We start from the raw sequence: 26,965 nt of genomic DNA, 5'->3' as shown, positions 1-26,965 counted from the left end.
ATTCATGCAATTCAGCTTACAGTTCAATACTTACTACATTACCTTTTGTCTAGCTAAGATTTCTCTGGGTCTGTGTTCTGGATGCTTACACTAAGGCCCATATTTACAAATCTGTCACGCAACACAAGTGAGAGGCAGAGGGTTGGACAGCATCATATCTAATAACATATGGCCTTGTCCTGCTCTCTTCATAGTGCAGGCACACAATCAGACTGCCTACCGTTACACACACAGCTTTGCACCATAGTGAAATGGTGTCTAGCACAGGTTTTGTACTGAGAAGATTCCCTTCCAGTAGAAAGTACTATGTCTAGACAAAAAAAGGTTAAACTTTTCCTACTTTGGAATTGTGCTTTACAACAAACTGAATACAGGATTACAGCAGATTACAATAATATTAGTTGAACTCCGTCAAAGTAATGCAAAGGAATGCAAAGACACTCAAAATGCTGATTTGCATTACTTTCAGAACATTTTCCACGTGTTGCACTGAAAAGTACAATCAAAATGTACATTTTGCTGTAGCTTGAGTTATTTTGTGATGAAAACTCAGCACAAATTGATAGTAAATCTGTCCTAAATGTGGGAGTCAGACAAAGGTTTTTTTGGGTTCGATATATAGAACTACCTAAAACTGTTTAAAACCCAATGCACAGTGCAGCTTTTCATATAGTCTGTACATACATAGTACAATATCCCAAAACAGGTTAAACTCAGATATTATTACACTGACATAAAGTTATGCCCTGTCATGGTTACAGCTTCCATCTGTCTGCCTTATTCACAAAACCTTTAAATGTACATATATGCAATTTCTGATTAGCAGATTTACCATTTGGCAGTCACCGATATTTAACATAAAAATAGATTTATACCTGTTTTCCGTCCTCCAAATCTGCATGTTCTAAATCCAATAAGTTTTATTTTTATGGTTAGCAAGTTTTTACATGAAACCTTTGACATTGGTTTTCCTTTTAAGTTTAAACAATTTCCGAAACAAGTCTATTTCAGGCATGGATCATTTACTTGGATCAATGCTTAAACTAATCTCAGGCACTGCTAATTACAATGAACCGCACTAGAATCTATTGCTTTTGCCCACCATGGCAATCCAAACAAAGATCACTCTTTTGCAAATCAAGATGAAACTGGACTGTTTATGGTAGTATTCCCATTTAGAGGGGACAAATTTGTGTAGTTTTACATGGACTGTCTTTATTGTGGCAGAGTGAAGGCTGATAGTATATGCTGCGTTCTTGTTTGTCCTGGTACAGATGAGCATAAAACATGATGAAATACAATGCATCCAAGAGTGATTACCAGTTGCTGATTTTAATTCAAACATTCCACCTCTTACTTTTTGTGGTAAGTGTGTATCTCTAAGAAGGAGGAAAACGTTTATACTTTTGTTCCCGAGTTTTTCTGCCATAAATCACATGAGGCCCAATACGGCTTAAATTCCTCTGATGTTCATTGTACTCCCACTGCATTATTGAACTTCCTGGAGGCGAGAAGGCTCAAAAGTAGATTGTCTAATCGACTGTTTCATCTCAGCCCCCAGTCTTCAGTGCACCTACTCAAAGGGACCAGGCTCACTTTAAATATATTGAGAGAACGAACAAAGTTAATTAAGATGTGTCAGTTTTTAGAAAACATAAACCTACCGCACATTGTTCAACACCTAAGTTATGGCAAAGCCGGAGAATCCACCTTGATCTTGGGTTTATGTACTTTTGACATTTCAATAAAAAGTGTACTTCGGTTTCTGGCATATTAGAACACAAATGGACGCTCCTCCAGTCCTGCATCATCTAGTTTCCACTTCAAGGTGAATGACCTGAGTGTAAGTGGCCCAATCCGAAACCGGATGTACAAAGACTTGGCCTCAGCCGGGGAAATTCTACAGAGGAAAAGTTTGAACTGCGGGGAACATTTGTGATTCAAAAATGTGTCCACCAACCTTTCCGATCTTGTTTCTTGCCATGTCTTCTGGAGGACATATTCCCGATATATTCCCTTCCTCTAGTTTGCCGAGCTTTTTATCCACCTTACTGGGTTGTTCCTTCTGGCCAACTAAGTTAGGTTGTTGCAAAAAGACTTCACAGCTCTCAACCAGGGTGTAATGCAAGGCTCATCGAGATAAATAAGCTCCTTTACAGGGTGCCAGCGCCTGGGCTGTCCAGATCCTAACTCAGTAGTTCAAAATTATAAGGCAGACAATATGATTTATCCTTTTTAGATTCTCACCTTAAAGTGCTAACAGGAACACTTAACAGTGAATTTACAAATGTATTTTCTGTGACATTAAGTCTTGAGGTATCCCCTGAGCCCCTGATTTCCACTCCATATAGTGCTCCACCCAAAGCCACCGATCTGTATACTTCAACGGCTTGGGAACCTGCTCTGTTAGCCATGGTTTTGTGTTTCCTGACAATCTTGCTGACCTATGAGATAAGAGGGATTTGCTTTTTTGTAACTGTAAATCCCACGTGAGTCTCTCTGTAACCCTGACTCCCAGGTAATCAAAGCTCTTCACTCGGTCTATGGTTGATCCATCCACAAGCAGCTTGTTTCTGAAAAGCGATGCATGTTTATAGTCATAAATTTTGATTTATCTGCATTTATCTCTAGTCCTCCACATTTACTAAATTCCACAAAGTTGTTGAGCAGTTGCTGTGTTTCCACTGGGGTATGACAGAGTAAAAGGGTATCAGCCACAAAGAGCAGAACAGAGACATATGTACCAGCAATCCTAGTGGCATCATGCTGGCAGTTATTTATTGCTTCCAACACTTCATTCATAAACACTGCATTCTGTTGGAGACAGAATGCATCCCTGCAACAATGTCCGCTTGGTAGGAATCTGGGGGTATAGACCACCTAGGTCATTCCACCTCACCTGGGCCTACGCATCTGTTGTGGTCTGACTAGTAGATGGAGAAGGTACTGGGGCAACCCCATCTAATCCAGGACCTCTCAGAGAGTCCTTCTTGATAGGAATATACTTCCACCAGATGGTCAAGAAACTGAATATCTGATCTATTGTCCCTATGTTCTCATGTTACTCTGCCTGAAGATGAGACAGGACATTGTGCTTGTCCATCCACTCCTGTAGGCAGACTAAAGTTGCCTACAGAATATCTTCTGGGTGTTGTCAATTAGACTAATTAGCCTGTAATAGCAGGGATGTCCTTAGCTCCTTTTTTTATGGATAGGAACAATTATAGCGCCACAACTCTGGGATTTGTTCTCTGTTTCCTACAGAGTAGGGGACTCAGATATCTGTCTCTGAGTGAAATAAATCCACAGGTGTACTGTAAGGGCCAGGAGCTTTTTTATTTTTTTCATATTAGTTTCATCCAATGTGAATACTAATGCGTGGTCTCCAGAGGGAGAAGAGTGAGGAGCTTTCAATAGGAAGGGAAAAATAGGGTCCCTGTTTGGGAAAGAACCCTCACACATGTTATCGCTCTGGCGATACAGAGTTTTAAAATGGTCAACCTAGCAATCCACTAGGACAAACACTTTCGGGGTGGAGTTCACACAACCCTTAGTTACAGTAACTATTTTCTAAAAAGTTATATGATCATGCTTCTCAAGCTCTTCTAGCATCAGTGCCCATTGTTCCTCGTCCCAATCTGTTTTAGCCTTTAGAAGAGAGCTTTTGTACATCCTCCTGGCTGATGTTATATTTCTTTTGGATCCTTCATCAATGGTTTTTATCAAATTCCCCTTAGCGGTTCTACAGGCTGTTATAAATCATTGGCAAGATGTAGGTCTAGCTTGTGTCTTTCTAGCTTGTTTCATAAACAGAGGTTTAAGAATCTCAAACAGCTCTGAATGTTTGAGGCTAAACTTGAAGGTATGTGCATTATAATGTACATTAGTATCAAAGAATTCAAAGTTAGTCACCATGGATTTAGAGATGTTAGCCTTGATACATTCATCACTGCTAATAGAGGCCCATTTATATTTCTTCGATTGTCAGTAAGAGCTAGAGGCATTGTAAAGGAGCTCTTAATATGCTCACAGATCTTACTGAATAAGTCTACACCAAACTGAGCAATAAGAGAATTATGGTCACTGTCTAACCTGTTGACAACTTTCATATCGATCATCTTAGACAGAACCTCAGATCTAGCAATATATAGTCTATATAATTGACCTTGAATCTTAGACCATGATCTACACAAAAGCTGGTATTTGTTTTTGGTGCGCTCATGGAGACCCCATTCAACATCTTTCTCAACCATTAAAGAGGTTCGAGCAGTTGAAATTTTGTATTACAATCACCTGCTATAATCATGGGCCATGTGTGATGTATGGCATTCTTCTCCAAGACATATAATGTATGAAGGATGATGATTCTACATTGTCTTGAACAGAGCGTATATAGATGTTTATCACCACTATATGCCTAATCACACATGCCTGTTAGAAACCTGGTGAATACCTAAAAAATCCTTTGAGCCTGTGTCTAACACTTTCACCTTAAAATGGCTCTGAAGTCCATGTTTCCTGGTGTAGAATAATTTAGTGGGAATCTATAAATTGTTTTCACTCTGGAACATCTAGGGGCATAATTAATAGCCCCTTATCCCACCTTAGCTCCACCACAGTAGCAATTCTTTTACACTAAGGCTGCACTAAAGTGGCTTTTCTGATGCACCATATTTACAAAGTGGCGCAATGCATGCATAGCACTACTTTGCAACCCATTGCGCCACATTATGCCTGCACCAGGCATAATGTATGCAAGGGGGAATTTCAGCACTAGGTGGCCCGTAACACTGGTGCGGTGAAATTTTTAATGCCTGCTCAGAGCAGGCATTAAAATGACGCTCTCATAGTAACCTATGGGCCTCCTTGCACTTTGCTGCACTAGTGTCAAAATGTTTGATCCTAGTGTAGTAAGGTCCACAATAGCGTCAAACATTTTGACTCTATTGTGCTAACGACCACCATGGTGTGTCATATTATAAATATGGTGCAACCATGGTGTACTTAGGTGCTGGTAGGGGGGCGCAAGAAACATGGCGCATCATAGATGATGTGCCACTTTTTCTTAAATATGGACCTTAGTTTGGCTTGCGGTCCATCCACATTCCAGGACATGAATCTAACTGGGCCTCCTAGCACTGAACTGTGAACTACAGCCACTGAGATCAAGGCAGGGGAACGTGTTAGCTTGTCCATTGGTGTAATCATTAATGCCTCTGTTCAGCATAGGCCATTGGCAAAGTGGGGCAACATCTTTTATATGGAGGTTTTTTATATAGGAATCAGTGTGAATAAACTGGTCCAATGGCTTTAAGCAGTGGTTCCCAACCTTTTGATTTCTGTGGACCCCCACTTTAACATTAATGGAACCCAGGGACCCGGACTGAATCATCACTGGAATCTGGGGACCCCCGCCTGAGTCATAACTGGAAGATAGGGACCTAATTTGTCAATATTTGTTAATATGTTTTAATTTTCTAGGCTCTCGAGGACCCCCTGAAAAGACCTCGCGGACCCCCACGGGTCCCCGGACCACAGGTTGGGAACCACTGACTTAAAGAATTCATCCCGGTCTGACAACCGCATGGAACTACTACTAGACACTATTTGTTCCCATGCAATATAATGAGGGACCACAGATCTCGAGTTAGATTAAAGGTGGAAACCCGAAAGTGGTGTAATTTTGATGTGTATTTTAGTGACAGCATATACAGGGGCACTGTGTTCCAGGACAATTAGTCCTTCATTTATTAAATTGTTTGCAAATCTTACACCAATATAATCTGATCTGTTTCGGTTACTACTGTAACGTATAACTGCAACAATATTGTCCCTGTTTAGCGACATGCACTTACTGACTTTATGTACCCAATGGATACATTTGTTAGTAAGTGATTCTCTATTTTCAACACACCCTGGACTCAGTTTAGGGAAATTTGTCAGGAAAATCTCATCTCCCAGGAACATACTAGCTCCTCTCTCCTTCTGGGTAAGGGGCCAAAGGTTTGCCTCCCTACTCCTTGATGGTTGAGCACCTGGATCTTGCCTGCCTGTCATCTGCAAATCAATTGGTGGGAAGCCCAGAGGTGTATGATGCTCATATGGCAGATCAAACTGGTTGATTTTGTCCTCCTGGTATTCTCACTGCCCACTTACCATGTGGGCTCATTGTATTTCAAATTAGGGTCCCTTATACTATTGAGGTTATTATGCTAGAGCAATGGACAAACATTTTTAGCTGCTCATGTTTGGTTAAACCACAAAAAACAATTCCTGGGAGACGATTTTGCCATGCTGAAGTTTACAGGTATTTGAGACATCCTCTCCTCAGGTGGTGCTCAACAAAACAGTTAGTTTATCCACCTTCTCTGTGAGTAACTTTGTTAATTTTCTCATCTCACCTATTTCGTCCCTCATGAGTGTCAGATGGCCAACAACCCTACTTCCCTCAGCTGGGTAATTTAGACTAGGGCCGACAATTGTGAGTGCAGTATCACTCATGCCCTAAGGTAACTATAACACGCACCCTCGCCATGCATAGTTTTTTCTCTAAAAATCTTACTGCAAATAATAGACTGATGTTATCAATGATGTTATCAAAGATGTTATGAGTGCCATAATTGGGGGGTAATTGGCAGCGCATGGTGAGAGTGCCAGTTATAGTTACCTCAGTGCATGAGGTATAGTTACTTGAGATGACTAACTATAACTGGTGAATTTCTAAGATTTATTACCTTTAAAATGTGAGCCTAACTATAATGTCCCTGTAACCTTTGTTTTTTTTAAGTGAATTTCTATGTTTTTTTCAAATCTATTTCCTAACTATAACGTCCATGTAACCTTTGGGTTTTTCAGTGAATTTCTATGTTTTTTTAACGTATAATATTTTTAATTACTATACGTTAATCTAACCACTGCATGCATGAAGTGGGTGCATAATTGTCTGAGTGTGTGTGTGTGTAGGAGAAAGAGATTGAAAGTCAGAGACTGAGAAGGAGAGAGATAGAGAGTTTTGTTTAGGTTTTGATGTATGATATACTTAGAATGAGGTATTTCTGTACAAATCGAATACAAAAATGTATTTGTTAACTAAAAATTGTATGAGCCATAAACATCCGTAAAAAAAGGAAAATGAGTAAGGATACATCGGACTCCAACCTTCAACTTTCAGGGTTAAGGTCTGTGACCTTCACCATTAGGCTAGCTTTTTTAAAAACATTGTTTTTGCCCTTTACATGCTATCTGGGACTGCAGGGGGAGCCTCAAGGCCTCCCTCTGCAGTTCCACGTGATTATCTTTTTTTTATTGTGTGCCCTTTACGGGTTATCATGGACCGTGGCGGGAGCCTCAAGGCCTCCCCCGTGATCCCACCCGGCTCACGCCTCCTGCATGAGTCGGCATTGCTCTAGCATGTTTTCATCTGTCTTCCCAGTACACATATCTGTTTGCAGGGAAGACAGACAAAAACTCCACTTTCTGACAGTAGGACCTGTTTGACAGGTCCCACTGTCAGAAAGCGGACTGTTTGCTGTGACTTGGCTGCAGATGTCAAAGCTGCAGCCAAGCCACAGCAAACAGGTTTGTTGGGGGTGGCAGTCCCTAGGGCCATGAGTGCCCTTGTGCAATGTGGAAGTAGCCCCAGAGGGTAGTGGTGGTCCCTGAAGATTGGGGGTGCAAAACAAACTCCCTTTCTTTTTTTTACTATTTGCCCAAGAGAAATAGTGGTCCCCAGGGCTGCAGGGGCTGCACGGCCCGCATAATATTTGTATACAGACCTGTGGAGTTGGTGGTCCCAAGGACAGCGGAGGGTGTGCGGCTTCACCACATAATATTTGTATACGGCCCTGTGGAGGTGGTGATCCCCAGGGCAATGGAGAGTGTGGATCCCAGCACTAAATCACATAAAAGCCCCAGGGAGGTGGTGGCCCCTGGGGCAGTGGGAGTGGCCCAGTCGCCCCCCGCATTATGATATAAATGCCCCTGGGACTTGGCCCACATGGGTCCTTAAAAAAACAAAGCACAGGAGCCCATGCTTCATTTTTTTTTTTTAATTTAGGGTTGATCCACAGTAACTCCCGCCATAAATAAAAAAAAAGCTTTTTTGCCCTCAGGGGGTCCCTCTGGGACCCCACCACCACCAGAGCTAAGGGGTCAGGGTGACCTTACCCTGACCCCTTTTCTTTATTTTTGACCTTTTTTGTGGGACTCGGCTGAAGCCGAGTCTCAACTTTGCTGACAACACGTCCTTGTTGAAGTGTTGTCAGCCAATCGGCTCTCAGTACGAGATAGTTAGGCTCACATTTTAAATGTACCTAACTATAGAAATTCACCAGTTATAGTTAAGAGTTACCTCAAGTAACTACAGTAACTCGCGCCCCCGCCAGGCACAGTTTCTTCATAAAAAAATGTACTGCAAATATTACATTGTTATTATCAACAATATTATCAAAGCTGTCATGAGTGACATAATTTGTGGGGTCATTAGCAGTGCATGGTGAGGATGCGAGTTATAGCTATCTTAGGGCACGAGTTATAATTACTTGAGATAACTCTAACTATAACTGGTAAATTTCTATGGTTTCTTACATTTAAAATATAAGTTTAACTATAAAGTCCCTTTAACCTTTGGCCTTTTTTAGTGAATTTCTATGTTTTTTAAAAATTCTGTTTCCTTAGTATAATGCCTCTGTAACCTTTATTTTTTTCTGTGAATTTCTGTGTGTTTTTTAACGTATAGTAATTTTCATTACTATATGTTAATCCAACAACGCCATTGGCCGTGTCTGGTGGCGGTTGCCTGAGGCCAATTCCCCTATAGGCAGCCAAGCAGCCACAGCAAAAACCCTATGTCCTAGGGGTGGGCACCCATGGACATAGCAGGAGCCAGACCTGGGGGGTGGCGGTCCCCAGGGCCATCAGTATTTTATTATCGCACCTGGGAGGTGGTGGTCCCTGGGGCTGTGGGGGAGGCATTGGGCTTCCCCCATGGTGTAAAAACATTTTTGCCCCAGTGGGCGGTGATCCCTGGGGCAGCAGGGGGGGGGTTCACGGTACCCACATATCATTTATAAGCCCCGGGGAGCCGGTGGTCTCTGGTGCAGCGGTTGGGGGCCAGGAGACCACCCCAGAATTATTCAGCAAATGCTCCCGAGACTTGGCCCATCCGGGGACTTTATAATAATGCCCACGCTCCATTTTTGTGTGTGACTATTTTACAGCAGATCCACGGATCCAGCCCGACTCCAGCTGTAAAATGAAAAAAACAATGCTTTTTAGCCCTGAGGGCTAACGGTCAGGGTGTTCGTATCCTGGCCCCTTTTCTTTATTTTTTCCCTTTTTTCTGGGACTCGGCTGAAGCCAAGTCCGAACATGGCTGACAACACTTCAACAGCTTCCTTGTTGAAGAGTTGTTAGCCAATCAGATCTCAGCACGAGATCTGGAGGGGTTGTGAATCCTTCACGTCCCTATATATACAAATTTGTTTTCCCCTTAATTTCTCAAAAACTACTGAACAAATTTACACCAAGACAAAAAAAGTTGCTTTATGGACCAGGTGCTACCTTTCTGCCACATCTGGTATAATTCCGTCCAGTAGTTTAGCTGCTATCGCTGTTCAAAATCCCTATGGAAAAATGAATGGGGAAAATGTGTATAGGGACCGCACCTTTATTCAGTCCCCCTTAACAGATCACCCCGCAACTTTCCAGACCATCAGCTGATGTGACTGACAAATATTTTTGGAAAGTTTCATGAAGATTCGTCAAGGGGCGCCAAAGATATAGGCAAGTAAAAGAACGCTTTGTATATAGAATCTAGGTCCTAACTATAACTACCTATATATATATATATATATATATATATATATACACACACAAACACACACACTATCAGGGCCCAATAGTGGGAGTTCATAGTGGGCTAGCCCTGCTTCAGCCTCTTCCAGGGGATTTCTGACTCAAGTGGTGAGCAGGCTAATGCCTGCCATCCTCACGGTTACATGCAACCTTGCCACGATGAAGTAAGCTGTCCGCACCATTGGTGTGCCCCTCCCCAAAACACTCTTGGGACAAGCACAAAGCAGGCTGGTGTCTAAAGTGTGTACAAACACTGGCAGTCTCACCATGATGGAATGAACATCCCACACTGAGATGTTTCCAGAGCAAACTGGAGAAAAATAACCAGGCTCAGTATAAACTCAAAGATGGTATGAAAAATACAGGGGTGGTGGCAGAAACTCTGAAGTGATAGCCAGGAAAATGACAGATAAAAAATGTCTTCCTAGCTCTCGCCGCAGGTTTGCTTTATTGGCAAACAGGCTAAATGATGCTAAATGACAGACAGATTCCCTTCCTAAGGAGCCCAGGAGAGAGTGCAAAAAAAAGGAATATAGATCAAACAACAAGAGGTCAACACCCCGCGGAAGCCCCTTTGTCCTTCCTCTTGTTGAACACGGCCTTCAGGAAGAGGGCCCACTGCAGTTTGTGCTAGATGGAAAATAAATGTACCTGGGAAATTAACAAAGATGGTGCCTTAAACACCAAATGAATGTCCATATACAGAGCCAAGGGGGGTGGCCCAGCCCCAGCTCTTCCTGGCAATGACGGATGTAGGATGGGCCCGTCCCTGGCTTCGTCTGTAGGTAGGAAGAATCTGCTTTATAGTACCAAATCAGTAAAACAGTTGCAGCTGGGCAAAGGGCCACCTCCTAGCTCCTGGTACTCCTGGAATTCCTAGTCCCTAAAGCTAACTGCTTCGACGTCCCACACCACAGGTAAGAAGAATTTGCTTTATAACGCCAAAAGAGGAAAACAGTTTCAGCTGGGCAAGGGGCCTCTTCCTAGCCTCTGGTACTCCTGGGACTCAAAGTTTATGGATTTGGATGCTTTGGCATCATTCAATAAGGCCAAAAATGCTTTGATTGTGCTTCTATTTATGTTCAGATGGGACATGATCCAGAAGTTCGGACTGTACTGTCCTTTTTTGGCCAAGGCAAAGACTAATTTGTGTATGGTTGGACATAGCAGAGATGAGCCAAACACAACTGACTGGAGTGTAGATCAGAATAATTACTAGAGACTAGTTCAAGAATTCCGCCCATCACTGTTTGGGATTTCTAAGTGACACTTCCTAATAAGTTAGATATGCTCAGACTTGGGTCCTGGGATTGCTGTGGCATGTAACTCAGGCTGCAACTCACTGATGAGGATCAACACACTGGTCTGATGCTGCTTCAGTTTCCCTTTCAGAGGAGGGGTCTCCTACGGTTCGGGCTGGACTACCTTTTTTGTTTTGGAGTGGAGTCAAGGCTTATTTGCATATGGTTGGTTCCTGTCTGTCATGATACAGATTAGAGATAATTTATGGGATGGATTGTGGCCTAGAGTGATTAACAGTGGCAGTGATTAATTCAAACATTCCACAAACACTTTTTAGACTCTCTAAATGAGACTTCCAAAGTAGGAAGAGTATTCTCAGACATGGTTCACACAAACTGGAGTGCCATAGGACTCAAGGGGCACCTCACTGATTAAACAAAATAATGCTGAAGCTAGCCTGATGTTTATTGTAATGACATTTAGAACAGGATGTGGCCTAGGGGTTCTTGATTATATTTCTCTTTTGCAGAGGTGCCAAGACATATTTCCATAATTTGCTCCTGGTCTGCCATGGCGCATATGAGATGAACATGATGCCTTGTAATGCAAACCTTATTGATTAAAAGTGACTGAGATTAATTTGAGCATTCCACCCATCTGTATTCTACTGTCTAATAGAGTCTCTCCAACAAGGAGACCTATTCTTAAATATGGATTCCAAGCTTGTTGTGGCACAGAACACAAACTGCTCCTCACTGATGAGGCCTAGGAAGGCTGAAACCAGTTTGGTATTACCTGTATTTCTATTGAGATGGGATATGACCTAACATTTCAGCTGAAAGTCCATTTTGGGGTAGCACCATGGATGGTCCCTTTCTGTTATTTCACCAATGAGATATAAATAATGGTCTGGAATGCAGCCCAGAGTGATTAATAGTGGCAGATTTTAATTCAGCCATTCCACCCATCATTCTTTTTGCTACAGGACTCAAGCTATATCTCATTGATGAGGATCATAAGGCTGAAACTGGTCTGATACTGATTGTAACCCAATTCAGAAGAGGCATAGCCTAGACATTTGGGTCATAGGTCATACTCGATTGGTATCCAGACTGATTTGTATATGGTACACACCTGGTGCATACCTGTCTGCCATGGCTGAGCTGAGCTAAATGGTCTGCCCAGCCAGATTACCAATGTTTAAGAATAATTCAAACATTTGATCCATCATTTTAGAAATTAGGTTACTGGATGGCTGGGGTATGAGCCCTGGGCAAGCAGCTACCCCAACTCTAGTCAGGGTAAGGTCCAGGCAAATCCTAAATTAATCTGTTCTCACCATCTGGTAGCTTGGCACAGACCAGTTAGGCTTAACTTGGAGGCAGTGTGTAAAGCATTTGTGCAACATTTCAAACAGCAAAAAAGTGAAAAGACCAAGCAAATAGATTCCACACCAGGGAAAAAAGACCACAATTTAATTAATACAATAATACTAAAACTACACAAATCCAATCAGTAGAACCAGAGTTATTGAACTTCAAAGTTTTAAGTAAAAATAGTGCCAAGAAGCACAAAACGCTATTGAGGGTATCAGGTCATGTCGGACCAGGTCACAGTCACAAGTTCAGGATGTGATAGAGAGCGGGCTGGCTACAGGGACCCAAAGAGGCATGCTGAACCAAAGTACTTTAAATCCTGATTGGAGAGAGTTGCATGGATCTGCGCCAAATCTGTGTATTGCAGCAGAGGCAATGCACTGGTTAAGAGAAGCAACAAGGCTGCAGTGCGAGGTCCTGTTGTGTTAATGTTGAGGATCCTGTCGACGGGGCTTGTGATGCAAAGGCTGGTGTTGAGGATGCATTGCCAAGTCGAGGAAGTGCGTCAGTTCTGATGAGCTGTGAATCTGTGACGCAGAGTTTCGGCGTCATCGTAGAGGCTGCCATGAACAGGAGATACAAAGAGCTTGCACCTGGAAAAGTGTTGCGCAGCAGCAGTCCCAAAGGTGATGCGTCAAACCAAATATAAAGGTTGTAGCAGCGATGCAAGTCTTCTCCAACAGGTCCAATCCGTGCAGCAGCAGTGATACATCGCTCTGCTAGAGGATGCACTGCTCAGCTGAGGAGATGCATTGGTTCTGCTTAAGGATGCGTCCTGCAGCAGAGGGGATGTGTCGGTTCCACTGACAAGCACATTAGCCCCACTTCCAAGGGTCCAGGACTGAAGTAGCAGATCTTAGCAGGGTGGACTTACAGATGGCAGAGTCCAGGTGCAGAAGCAGGGTGCTTGGAAGTCTTTTATGTCCCTGGGATTTCAGATCAGTGGACCAGCCAGCTATCCATTGGAGTCACTCTGAGTTCAAGTGATGCAGGTCCAGTCCTTCTCACCGAGGCAAGGGAACAGCAGGCAGCAGGGCAGCAAGGTAAGGCAGGAATCCAGCAAAGCAGGGGTCCTGCAGAGTAGAAGTCCTTCAGCAGAACAGCAGTCCTTCTTCCTTCTTATACACGGTGGTGTCTTTGAAGTAGGAAAGACTTCAAAAATAGTCCTTTGATGTGCATAGAAGCCCCACCCATCCTGTCGTGGCTCCAGCCTCACTACATGGGGGTAGGCAGCTCTTTGTGCGAGGACAGGATACAAACTATTTTGGTATAAATGAGACTGGGTCTGGCTCCTCCCTCCCATCCTGCCAGGATGGCCCATCAAGTCACACCTAAGCTCCCATTTTATGGGGCTGTCTAGGAGGAATAAACAAAGCCCAGCTCTCACCCACCCCAGATCTGTGATCAGGGAGAGAAAGCAGGCACCAAATGGCTAAATTATAAAAATATCAACTTACTAAAAATGGAATTTCCAGAAGTACAATTTAGATCAGACTTCACCTTCAGTATGGATTTTCAGAAACACCAAACCTATAAAGTCTTTCTCTTCACAGTTGGGAATTACACTTATAAAATGCAATAAGGTAATCTCAATGTTATCCAATGGAAGAGATAGTAGTGAAAAAGTACTTTTGGAGTTTTTCACTACCTGGGCATTCAAAACTTAAAAGGGTATGTCCTTCCTTTTAAATACATTGCACCCTGCCCTCTGGGCTGTCCAGAACGTATGTTAGGCGTGACTTATATGTTTAAAAAGGGAAGGTATGGGCCTGGCAAAAGGGTTATTTTGCCAGGACAACATGGCAGTGTAAAACTGCTTGCATATGCTCCACAATGGCAGGCCTGAGACATGGTTAAGGGGCTACTTATCTGGTTGGCACAATCAGTGCTGCAGGCTCACTAGTAGCATTTAATTTACAGTCCCTATGTACACATGGTACCACTTTACTAGGAACTAATCCCATCACAAACTAGGTCAGAAAAGTAGAGGAGGTAGGCAAAAAGTTGCTTATGCTGTCAAGTCTAACACTTCACTTTTAATTTTGTTTATGTGAGTATTGGTAACTAGGAGTGGCACACCCGGATGTGTCTCCCAGCTAGCTATGCTGAAGTCTAGAAAGACTGAAACTAGTCTTTTCTTGCTGATATCCCCCTCACATGAAGGGCATGTATTAGCAGTTTGATATGGATTGTTGCATTTGAATTAGGCCAAAACTGATTTTCATCTATTTGGTCACTGTTTCTCTTGGAACACAGAAGCTAAAAATAATTGGCTGGACTACTTCCCAGAGTTGTTACCAAATCAGAGCGAAGCTTTTAACTGCCACTTTTAGCAGTGTTTAAGTCGATTTCCATTATCAGAGAAGAAAGTCCAGATGTGCATCACAGAGCTGGGTGTGCCATGAGACTCAAGCTGCACTCCACTGATGAGACCCACTAAGACTAAAATCATTCAGATGTTACTGTTATTGCTAACAAACGTGACATAGCCTAGCAATTCCAGATGGTCTTTACTCTTTAGAGCATAGTCAAGACTGATTTGTGAATAGTTGGTCCCTATATGTCATGACACAAAGGATTTTAAAGAATGGTTGCATTGCATTGGCTTGGATTGCAGCCCAGAGTTATTATCAGTGTATGGGATTCATTAAAGAATTAAAAAAAAAACATTTTTGAGCTGATTGTGTGTCTTACTTTTTCACAAATTACACTTGCTAAGACGCAAGGGAAGTGCATTCCAAAATGTTTCTAAAAACACCTAATAAAATGGATTTTCATGTTATCTGCAAAGGATTTCACTGACACATCCACTGGAAGTTCCTTGTGAATAACTAGACTAAAACTAGGACTGTCTAATGTAGGTGGATAAACCATGCACAAATGACCCAACTGTAGGTCACACTTTCCAGACGTGAGCTACACCCATTTCTGGAAATGTGCTTCAAAATTAGACCTCTATAACATTTTCCGGACATCAAACAGTTTATGTATCATGATGTATGAACTGATCTTAGATTAAAGCTATGTGATATTGCTGATGTGAGGAAGCCAAGATCATCACCAGTTCAGTGCTTGTCTGTCCCATTGGCGTCTGAGTCTTTTTTTTACTGTAAGCTTCTGTATAAAGAAAATGCTTTCAGCCTAGCCACACTTCTAAATTGAAGATATTATGACAGAGCCCAAGTAGGTTAACTTCTATCAAGCAATATACATTCATTTAACAAAGCATCTCATGCAGTGACCTTTGAACCGTTAGATGGGAACCGATCCCAGATACACTGCAGCTTTCAAATTACTAATCATTATTTGTCTCAATTTGTTTGGACCACCAATGCACCAATATACTAGACCATTGTTAATTGTAACGTATAACATGCAATAGGAATTTGTATTAAGATCTCTTTGATGATAGTGGTGATTTTTATCATATTTCAAATGTAAATATTCATTGTTTTATAACTGCACAGTGTAATATTGACTTCTTTTTCACAAATTATACTTTCAAACAGATTGAAAACTACCTATTTAACTTGATCTCCTCCTCATTTCTCTGAGACCCAGGAAGGTTCATTAAAGTGCTACATTTTCGAAAAATATATATCAATAATTCTTTGTCTCTCAAGAACAAGCATCCACCACTGAATACTGATGATGGCCACATACCATGCTCTGTAGTGATTATAGTACAATATGGCGTTTTTGCTTGTGTCATGTGAATGGGAGGCTACTGGCCCATTCACCAAAAAGTTCCAATTCTCATAATGAACTTAGAATTTTTACACCAAGATCCTGTGTGCCTGTATGTGTGTCTGTATGCTGATGAATTTAGAATGTATAGCATGACAGTGAGCCTACTGACAAAGTCCTTTAAGTTCCATTTTGGAAGTCCCTGGCCTGTTCATGTATAGAAGTGAGGTCACTTTACCAGACGTAAGGAAGGAGGAGACAGTCTTCAACTTACACAAAGGGCTTCTTGCTGACAACTTTTACTGAGACTGCCATTTGATGGAAGGTGGTTGAAAGATTCAATTTCAGTTTCTGTTGCCAAAAAGTAAAGGGTCCTTCAGAAGAGTGGTAGCCATTTGTCTCTCTTCCTGATCACTATCAAGCTTGGCTGTTGATAGTCAGGTCCAGACTTCTCAAACCTGTTTGTGCCTCTTTTGTTGCCCCTCCAACCTCGTTATGACCCAACTGTGAATTACATCATTGAAGACAAAGGGTGAGAGTGGAAGACAGCCTGAGAAGGACACATGAAGAGTAAACAGTGCTAACTGGTACTGCAAGGACAGACAGAGGAGGTGCTGACCCATTTGTTCTCCAGTTCCAATTCCAAGTTCCCTCTGACTAGGGAGAGTATGTTCCATAGTTTACCCAGAGGACTACTACACAACCAGCACTCCTTTCTGACAGCCACCTCCCCAGAGCTGAGGGGACTCCAATTGGAGTATGTACCGGAGGAAAATCAGTCAGATTTGTCATTGGAGACCAAGGAGTCTTGCCTAAGCAAAAGGAAATGAGCAAGGCAACTCTGCAGGAGCAGGGGTGAAAGCAATTGACCCTTGTGCAGTTGTCCATCCACTAGAAATTGCAGACTGCATGATTGATGTGATAAATGTTTTGCACTAGTCTCAGAAATCCTTGGAGGAACTGCAGGACTTCTAGAATTTGCCCAAAGCATCTGCTGTACCATCCCTATTGTCACCACAATTGCGCTTGTGGAAGTGTGCCTAGTATTTTTGCCTCCTGACTGATGCTGGAAACTACATTTGCCTCATGACACCAGCTGTATGTCTGTGACACTGAAGGGCTTGACAGTGGCACTACTGACTTAGGTGCAGTCCTAGATGCTCTTAAAGGGAATGCTGCAAACCTGTGGTGCCTGCCCAGGAACCTCCCCCCCAGTGAGTGACTAGCCCAGCACTGACCCCCAAGGTTGTTGAGTAACCTACTTTCCTCTGAAGAAAGACCTGGTTCAAACACAAGAGCAACCCAAACGTTCATGTGAACATGGGTATTAATACTTCAACATGAAACAGACATTCATGCAAAACTCACTTGTCCCAAATATATGATCAGGCAGGGAGAAATGAATTGAATGAATCAACTCAAGCGACAATTGGGGTACAACAATAAAGCCAGTTTACAAACCTGCACCTAAATAGGAACCAGTACTTGAGCTGCCATATAGATGTACATCATATTTCCTAAATTTTTCTAAAATAACACAGAGTTCCATTGGTTAAAAAAAAAAAACAGGTGAAAGAAGTGCACCCCAATTGAAAGAACACCAATGTACACAATTACAATCTTTGTTCATTGGTGTAGTAACACATAAAGACATAAAGAAAGAGACCAACTACTGACAGTTTATACAAATGCATCCACAGAGTTGTTACTCTTGTGGAATAGACAGTGACAGGGTCTGTCTTTACAAGTGTCAATGGCGTTTCCACCCTATCCAGGATTCCAGGTTGTCATCAGAACATAGGATGACGTGCTGGATGGTTGCCTGAAAAAATGTCGGGAAAATGGATTTCTTAGTTCTATAGCCACATTCAGTCGCGGGCGAGGTCCTCAGTACTACATGAAAATAGTGAGTGTAATAATGATGAGGTACTCTGAGGGCAGGCTTTAGACAATGCTTTGTCACTGCAATATGAAGGCTTAACCTTAGATAAGATCATGCACACCTTGCGCGCAAATGAATGCGCACATTCCGTGTGGATATTTTGGCAGAATGAGAGAGGCTTTGAAATTAGCACCTGACCACAGAGGCATTGAAAATCTCAACACCAGCCTGGACTCTGGCCATCATGCCCCAAACAGTGCCTAGAAGCACTCCGTTGTAACTGGAGTCCTGCTTCTGAAGAAGAGGACTGCAAAATGGTTTTGATATGGGGAGAGTCAGCACACTTACTGGAGGTTTCAGGCATGTTGAACCTGCGAGGCTGTCTAAGCTGAATGGCCACCAGATGGCCACAGATAGAAGCTGATGCTCCTGCTCTTGCCCTTCAAAGACCAAATGCACTGCCTAAAGATAACTGACCTGACCTGAGTAGGGCTGCCACATGTGCTTGGTCCTTCATGCCACCAGTGAACCTTCCCAGCTATTTAGCCCCAAGAAGTGACTGTGTGCTAAGGGGAGGGGGGTCATTGCCCTTGATCTAGAGACTACACCACAACCCCAAGCCCATAGAATAGATGGGAGAGGGGTGGTAGAGTCCCTAGAAGGGGCCTCACCTTGATGTACATGGAGCTACTCAAACGTGAGCATCAGGCATTGATTACATTGTTGTAGTGTGTAGTATTGTGCCTTTTGGTAAGGTGAAGTATTTGTCTGTTTCAAGCACTGGACTGGAAAATGATATTGTAGGGCTGCTGAGCGTAACCTCTCAGAGAAGTATGCCATTGCTGTCACTGAGAGTCAAGTTATGAAAAGGTTGTACTTGACATAGTTTATAGAGCTATAGTAGGCTGAACCCCCAGACAGTAGAGGAAATGGCCCCAGGCTTCATGGCTCTGACCCAGTATCCTCTGCCTGTGGTCCCCTAGATTCTGACACTATGTATGAAGCATATGTTGCTCAGAGAAGAAGTAGACAAGCAGTTCTCATTTGCACTGTTGTGCTTCCTAGACTGAAGAATCTGCCTCCCAAAGCTAAAAAGCCTACTTACTGCTTTAAATATTGGCAGAGTAGTGTAGTGTGTCACCTGCTGGTGCCCTGAGAACCAAGAAGCATTTTCTCTCTTTGCTGTGTTACCAATGAGGACAGAGAAGTGAGAAAGGCAAGAAGTTACTATTTGAATGTGAGACTCCACTATTGGAAGCCCAGTACTTCACTCACTCTAGACAGAGCAAAGGAACCACAAATATACCAGGGCAGGAGCACCACTGACTTTTGATACTGATCCCACTCCACTAAGCTCTAAATGCATACTGCCATAGCATACTTGTGACCTGCTCAGGAATTTGAAAAAACACTTTATAAAGTTTGTGAATCAGGTCAAAAGTGACTGTCATTTGAACATTCTAATTGTGGACCCCTTAACCTTATTATTTTCTGGTTTGTGGGAATCACAACTCTACAAAATCCCAGTCTGAAACGTCCTAAAGGTGGTCAGTTCAGCTCGGAAGGACCTTTTTATAGCAAGTCTTTGGACTAATCAGTTAAATAGAGCAACTTTGACACCGATCACTGTGACCATGTCCCAGTCAGAGCTTTACCAACATTGCAAAAATTCTCTCAGGCAGAACCCAGAATAGTTGATCCGAAGTGGTGGAGCTCTCCTTAGCTTGTGGTGAGTTATTAATGAGGGCCTCCTAGCCCCTTAAAAGTCACAATCATATAACCAATTGTTGGACCTGGCCCTTTCTGCAGGGTCTTCCCCAGACTTTTTGCATTTTCCCTCCACTTTTTGCTGAATTAATTTTTGTTGGCTTTAGCATTGTGAGCACTTTACCATGGCTAACTAGTGCTAAAGTGCAGGTGCTCTGTACTCTAAACAACGTAACATTGGTGAATCCACAATGGGCATATTTATTTTACTTGTAAGTCCCTAGCAAAATGCATTATATGTGCCCAGGGCCTGTAAATTAAATTCTACTGGTACTACCGCAGCACTGATTGTGGTGCTCACTGCAGTAGCTCTTTAAACATCTTAGGCCTGCCACTGCAGAACCTGTGTGTGCAGTTTTAAACTGTCAGTTCATCTACTTGCCAGGCCCAACCCTTCTTTTTTTTATAAAATGTAGGTCATCCCTAGGGTAGGCCCTAGATATCCCCAAGGGAGGGTGCGGTGTATTCAAAAAGTTACCCATGTACTGTTTTCACTACTGCAAGGTCTATCTTTTCCATAGGTTAGCATTGAGATTACTTCAATACAGTTTTTAAGGTTCATTTCCTATTGCAAAAAGACTCTGGACTCACAGTATAAATCACAACTTATGGTGAAGTTAGATTTTAAATTGTAGGTCTAAGAATGTCACTTTGGGAAAGTTGACATTTCCTTACCTTAACCATTCTGTGCCTCTGCCTGTCTATGAATACACATCTGGGGTGGGTGACACCTGGGCTCTGTACATTCCCTCTACAAAGTCACACCCAAAGGGAACTGGGGTGGGACATTCACATCTTGATTGCCCATCACCAAACTGATGGGCCTTCCTGAGCTAGATGGGAGGGAGAAGATGACACTTGCACCTGAATAGGGCTGTGCCTATCCCCACACAAAGAACTGCATAACCCCCGTAGAGTGTCTTAAGCGAAAGAAGGAAGGGCAGGGACCTTGTAAACCTCAAAGACCTCTTTGAACTGTCCTCCTCTTCAAAGGCACAACTGGGTATAAGTACTGGACACCAAACCCACCAAAATTAGTACACTCTAGATCTGAGGACATTCTGCCAGGAAACACTGCTGTGTTGCCAGGAAGGACTGTCACTCCAGCTAAACTGATTTGCTGAGTTGGCCTGCTGCCTGCTGCCTCTTGCCTAGGAGGGAGAAGGACTGCACTTAACTCTTTACATCCTCACAAGAACCAAGTGACTCAAGGGCTTGCTAGCGTGCCTTCTCTTCTGAATTCTCAGAGCCATCAAAGACTTGAACCCATATTTATACTTTTTTAGCGCCGCATTTGCGCAATTTTTTTACGCAAAGGGGGTGCAAACTTGCAAAATACAATTGTCCTGGGCCTTCGAAAGGGGATTCTGCAGCTGTTCTTCTGCAAAAACTGACCTAACAACGTTGTTGTGCTGATCGCAACCGCTGCGTCCTCCCTCGATGAAAATGCATTGGTGCTGAGGCAGAGGACTTCGCATCATCTTTGCTGCGCAGCTCGACGATGAAGTATTGACTCCATTGCAGAGAGCTAGACACCGCACTTCAAGGACACCTCTTTGAAGAAGCATCCCATTGGACTGTGCGGATTGGAACTGACTCATCACCTATGCATGGCCTCCTTGAAATCGATGCAGCCCTCAATCCAATGTATTTTTCAGTGGACCCCTCCTGGGACCTGTAACTGGCCCATTCTCCATCTCAGTCAGCCTAAATTATGGATTTACTCCAGTCTAGGGCAGCTTCAAGTAAACTTTCCGCCCTATTTACTTCTAAGCACTATATTGCAGATTATTATTTAAAAAATCATATCTTGAGTTTTACTCATTGGATATTTGTCCTTTAGGTCTTGTTTTATTTAGATTCATATTCCCTATTTTTCTGAACTGGTGTGGAGCCTTTTTGTGGTGTTTTCTCTGTGTTACTGTAATTTAAGTTTTGCCCAAATACTTTACACATTACCTCTTTCGTTAAGCCTGACTGCTCTGTGCCAAGCTACCAGAGGCTGAGCACAGGTTCATTTAGAGTGTGTATCTGTCTTACCCTGATGAGGATTGTGGTCCATTGTTCGACCAAGTGCATACCTCTGCCATCTAGAGACCTAATTTCTAGCACCAATCAAATTAAAAGACCCACAATATCCATTTTCTTTACTGCTGGGGACCCCCTACAAACTGAATTTTTCCAAATCTTCCAGAGTTTTCATCATGATATCCCTTCCAGCAATTTTAAATTTATGGAGACAGTCTCCTAGGTGTCAAGTAAGCCCATGTGCTATGTGATGTTTTCAGTCAGTGCTGTGTTTATTAAATGAGTTTACTGTAATCTAAGTGTAAGGAAATGCCTCCTTGGCATGGTTGCCCCCTAACTTTTTGCCTTTGCTGATGCTATGTTTACAATTGAAAGTGTGCTGAGGCCTGCTAACCAGGCCCCAGCACCAGTGTTCTTTCCCTAACCTGTACTTTTGTATCCACAATTGGCAGACCCTGGCATCCAGATAAGTCCCTTGTAACTGGTACTTCTAGTACCAAGGGCCCTGATGCCAAGGAAGGTCTCTACGGGCTGCAGCATGTCTTATGCCACCCTGGAGACCTCTCACTCAGCACAGACACACTGCTTGCCAGCTTGTGTGTGCTAGTGAGAACAAAACGAGTAAGTCGACATGGCACTCCCCTCAGGGTGCCATGCCAGCCTCTCACTGCCTATGCAAGTATAGGTCAGTCACCCCTCTAGCAGGCCTTACAGCCCTAAGGCAGGGTGCACTATACCATAGGTGAGGGTACCAGTGCATGAGCATGGTACCCCTACAGTGTCTAAACAAAACCTTAGACATTGTAAGTGCAGGGTAGCCATAAGAGTATATGGTCTGGGAGTCTGTCAAACACGAACTCCACAGCACCATAATGGCTACACTGAAAACTGGGAAGTTTGGTATCAAACTTCTCAGCACAATAAATGCACACTGATGCCAGTGTACATTTTATTGCAAACTACACCCCAGAGGGCACCTTAGAGGTGCCCCCTGAAACTTAACCGACTGTCTGTGTAGGCTGACTAGTTCCAGCAGCCTGCCACACCAGAGACATGTTGCTGGCCCCATGGGGAGAGTGCCTTTGTCACTCTGAGGCCAGTAACAAAGCCTGCACTGGGTGGAGATGCTAACACCTCCCCCAGGCAGGAGCTGTGACACCTGGCGGTGAGCCTCAAAGGCTCACCCCTTTGTCACAGCCCAGCAGGGCACTCCAGCTTAGTGGAGTTGCCCGCCCCCTCCGGCCACGGCCCCCACTTTTGGCGGCAAGGCTGGAGGGAACAAAGAAAGCAACAAGGAGGAGTCACTGGCCAGTCAGGACAGCCCCTAAGGTGTCCTGAGCTGAAGTGACTCTAACTTTTAGAAATCCTCCATCTTGCAGATGGAGGATTCCCCCAATAGGGTTAGGATTGTGACCCCCCTCCCCTTGGGAGGAGGCACAAAGAGGGTGTACCCACCCTCAGGGCTAGTAGCCATTGGCTACTAATCCCCCAGACCTAAACACGCCCTTAAATTTAGTATTTAAGGGCTACCCTGAACCCTAGAAAATCAGATTCCTGCAACAACAAGAAGAAGGACTGCCTAGCTGAAAACCCCTGCAGAGGAAGACCAGAAGACAACAACTGCCTTGGCTCCAGAAACTCACCGGCCTGTCTCCTGCCTTCCAAAGAACTCTGCTCCAGCGACGCCTTCCAAAGGGACCAGCGACCTCTGAATCCTCTGAGGACTGCCCTGCTTCGACGACGACAAGAAACTCCCGAGGACAGCGGACCTGCTCCAAAAAGACTGCAACTTTGTTTCAAGGAGCAGCTTTAAAGACCCCTGCAACTCCCCGCAAGAAGCGTGAGACTTGCAACACTGCACCCGGCGACCCCGACTCGGCTGGTGGAGAACCAACACCTCAGGGAGGACCCCCGGACTACTCTACGACTGTGAGTACCAAAACCTGTCCCCCCTGAGCCCCCACAGCGCCGCCTGCAGAGGGAATCCCGAGGCTTCCCCTGACCGCGACTCTCTGAAACCTAAGTCCCGACGCCTGGAAAAGACCCTGCACCCGCAGCCCCCAGGACCTTAAGGACCGGACTTTCACTGCAGAAGTGACCCCCAGGAGTCCCTCTCCCTTGCCCAAGTGGAGGTTTCCCCGAGGAAGCCCCCCCTTGCCTGCCTGCAGCGCTGAAGAGATCCCTTGATCTCTCATAGACTAACATTGAAAACCCGACGCTTGTTTCTACACTGCACCCGGCCGCCCCCGCGCTGCTGAGGGTGAAATTTCTGTGTGGGCTTGTGTCCCCCCCGGTGCCCTACAAAACCCCCCTGGTCTGCCCTCCGAAGACGCGGGTACTTACCTGCAAGCAGACCGGAACCGGGGCACCCCCTTCTCTCCATTATAGCCTATGCGTTTTGGGCACCACTTTGAACTCTGCACCTGACCGGCCCTGAGCTGCTGGTGTGGTGACTTTGGGGTTGCTCTGAACCCCCAACGGTGGGCTACCTTGGACCAAGAACTGAACCCTGTAAGTGTCTTACTTACCTGGTAAAACTAACAAAAACTTACCTCCTCCAGGAACTGTGAAAATTGCACTGTGTCCACTTTTAAAGTAGCTATTTGTCAATAACTTGAAAAGTATACATGCAATTGAAATGATTCAAAGTTCCTAATGTACTTACCTGCAATACCTTTCAAACAAGATATTACATGTTAAATTTGAACCTGTGGTTCTTAAAATAAACTAAGAAAAGATATTTTTCTATAACAAAACCTATTGGCTGGATTTGTCTCTGAGTGTGTGTACCTCATTTATTGTCTATGTGTATGTACAACAAATGCTTAACACTACTCCTTGGATAAGCCTACTGCTCGACCACACTACCACAATATAGAGCATTAGTATTATCTCTTTTTACCACTATTTTACCTCTAAGGGGAACCCTTGGACTCTGTGCATGCTATTCCTTACTTTGAAATAGCACATACAGAGCCAACTTCCTACCTTGGTGGATCAGCGGTGGGGTACAAGACTTTGCATTTGCTGGACTACTCAGCCAATACCTGATCACACGACAAATTCCAAAATTGTCATTAGAAATTGATTTTTGCAATTTGAAAAGTTTTCTAAATTCTTAAAAGACCTGCTAGGGCCTTGTGTTAGATCCTGTTTAGCATTTCTTTTAGAGTTTAAAAGTTTGTAAAAGTTTGAATTAGATTCTAGAACCAGTTGTAGATTCTTAAAAAGTATTCCAACTTTTAGAAGCAAAATGTCTAGCACAGATGTGACTGTGGTGGAACTCGACACCACACCTTACCTCCATCTTAAGATGAGGGAGCTAAGGTCACTCTGTAAAATAAAGAAAATAACAATGGGCCCCAAACCTACCAAAATACAGCTCCAGGAGCTTTTGGCAGAGTTTGAAAAGGCCAACCCCTCTGAGGGTGGCAACTCAGAGGAAGAGGATAGTGACTTGGAGGAAAATTCAACCCTACCAGTCCTATCTAGGGAGAACAGGGTCTCTCAAACCCTGACTCCAAAAATAATAGTCAGAGATGCTGGTTCCCTCACAGGAGAGACCAACACCTCTGAAATCACTGAGGATAACTCCAGTGAAGAGGACATCCAGTTAGCCAGGATGGCCAAAAGATTGGCTTTGGAAAGACAGATCCTAGCCATAGAGAGGGAAAGACAAGAGATGGGCCTAGGACCCATCAATGGTGGCAGCAACATAAATAGGGTCAGAGATTCTCCTGACATGTTGAAAATCCCTAAAGGGATTGTAACTAAATATGAAGATGGTGATGACATCACCAAATGGTTCACAGCTTTTGAGAGGGCTTGTGTAACCAGAAAAGTGAACAGATCTCACTGGGGTGCTCTCCTTTGGGAAATGTTCACAGGAAAGTGTAGGGATAGACTCCTCACACTCTCTGGACAAGATGCAGAATCTTATGACCTTATGAAGGGTACCCTGATTGAGGGCTTTGGATTCTCCACTGAGGAGTATAGGATTAGATTCAGGGGGGCTCAAAAATCCTCGAGCCAGACCTGGGTTGACTTTGTAGACTACTCAGTAAAAACACTAGATGGTTGGATTCAAGGCAGTGGTGTAAGTAATTATGATGGGCTGTACAATTTATTTGTGAAAGAACACCTGTTAAGTAATTGTTTCAATGACAAACTGCATCAGCATCTGGTAGACCTAGGACCAATTTCTCCCCAAGAATTGGGAAAGAAGGCGGACCATTGGGTCAAGACTAGGGTGTCCAAAACTTCCACAGGGGGTGACCAAAAGAAAGGGGTCACAAAACCTCCCCAGGGGAAAGGTGGTGAGACAGCCAAAAATAAAAATAGTAAAGAGTCTTCTACAGGCCCACAAAAACCTGCACAGGAGGGTGGGCCCAGAGCCTCTTCACAAAACAATCCTGGGTACAAGGGTAAAAACTTTGATCCCAAAAAGGCCTGGTGTCGAAACTGTAGTCAGTCTGGACACCAAACTGGAGACAAGGCCTGTCCCAAGAAAAGTTCCACTCCAAACTCCAATCCAGGTAACACTGGAATGGCTAGTCTCCAAGTGGGATCAACAGTGTGCCCAGAGCAAATCAGGGTCCACACTGAAGCTACTCTAGTCTCTGAGGGTGGGGTGGATTTAGCCACACTAGCTGCCTGGCCGCCTAACATGCAAAAATACAGGCAGCAGCTCTTTATTAATGGGACAAGTGTAGAGGGCCTGAGGGATACAGGTGCCAGTGTCACCATGGTGACAGAGAAACTGGTTTCCCCTGGCCAATACCTGACTGGAAAAACTTATACAGTCACCAATGCTGACAATCAAACTAAAGCACATCCCATGGCAATGGTAACTTTAGAATGGGGAGGGGTCAATGGCCTGAAACAGGTGGTGGTCTCCTCAAACATCCCAGTAGACTGTCTGCTTGGAAATGACCTGGAGTCCTCAGCATGGGCTGAGGTAGAACTAAAAACCCATGCAGCCATGCTGGGTATCCCTGAACTGGTGTGTGTAAAAACAAGAGCACAATGCAAGGCACAGGGTGAAAAAGTAGAGCTGGAGTCTGGAAAAATGGCCCAGCCTACCAAGAGAAAAGGAAAGTCAGTTGGGAAACCAACTGCAACACAGTCA

The 26,965-nt window shown here is 43.8% G+C and overlaps 1 protein-coding gene across 1 annotated transcript in view; it reads right to left on the bottom strand.

The window, feature by feature from the left end:
- The window catches only part of LOC138287203 (solute carrier family 23 member 1-like), a 665,436-nt gene that overhangs the window by 488,250 nt on the left and 150,221 nt on the right, over positions 1-26,965 (bottom strand). The window lies entirely within an intron of this gene.

The sequence above is a fragment of the Pleurodeles waltl genome, chromosome 4_1 (assembly GCF_031143425.1).
Source record: "Pleurodeles waltl isolate 20211129_DDA chromosome 4_1, aPleWal1.hap1.20221129, whole genome shotgun sequence".
In the NCBI taxonomy this organism is placed as follows: Eukaryota; Metazoa; Chordata; class Amphibia; order Caudata; family Salamandridae; genus Pleurodeles; species Pleurodeles waltl.
Note: the sequence above shows the minus strand (reverse complement) of the source record. Positions and strands in the feature narration are given on the sequence as shown.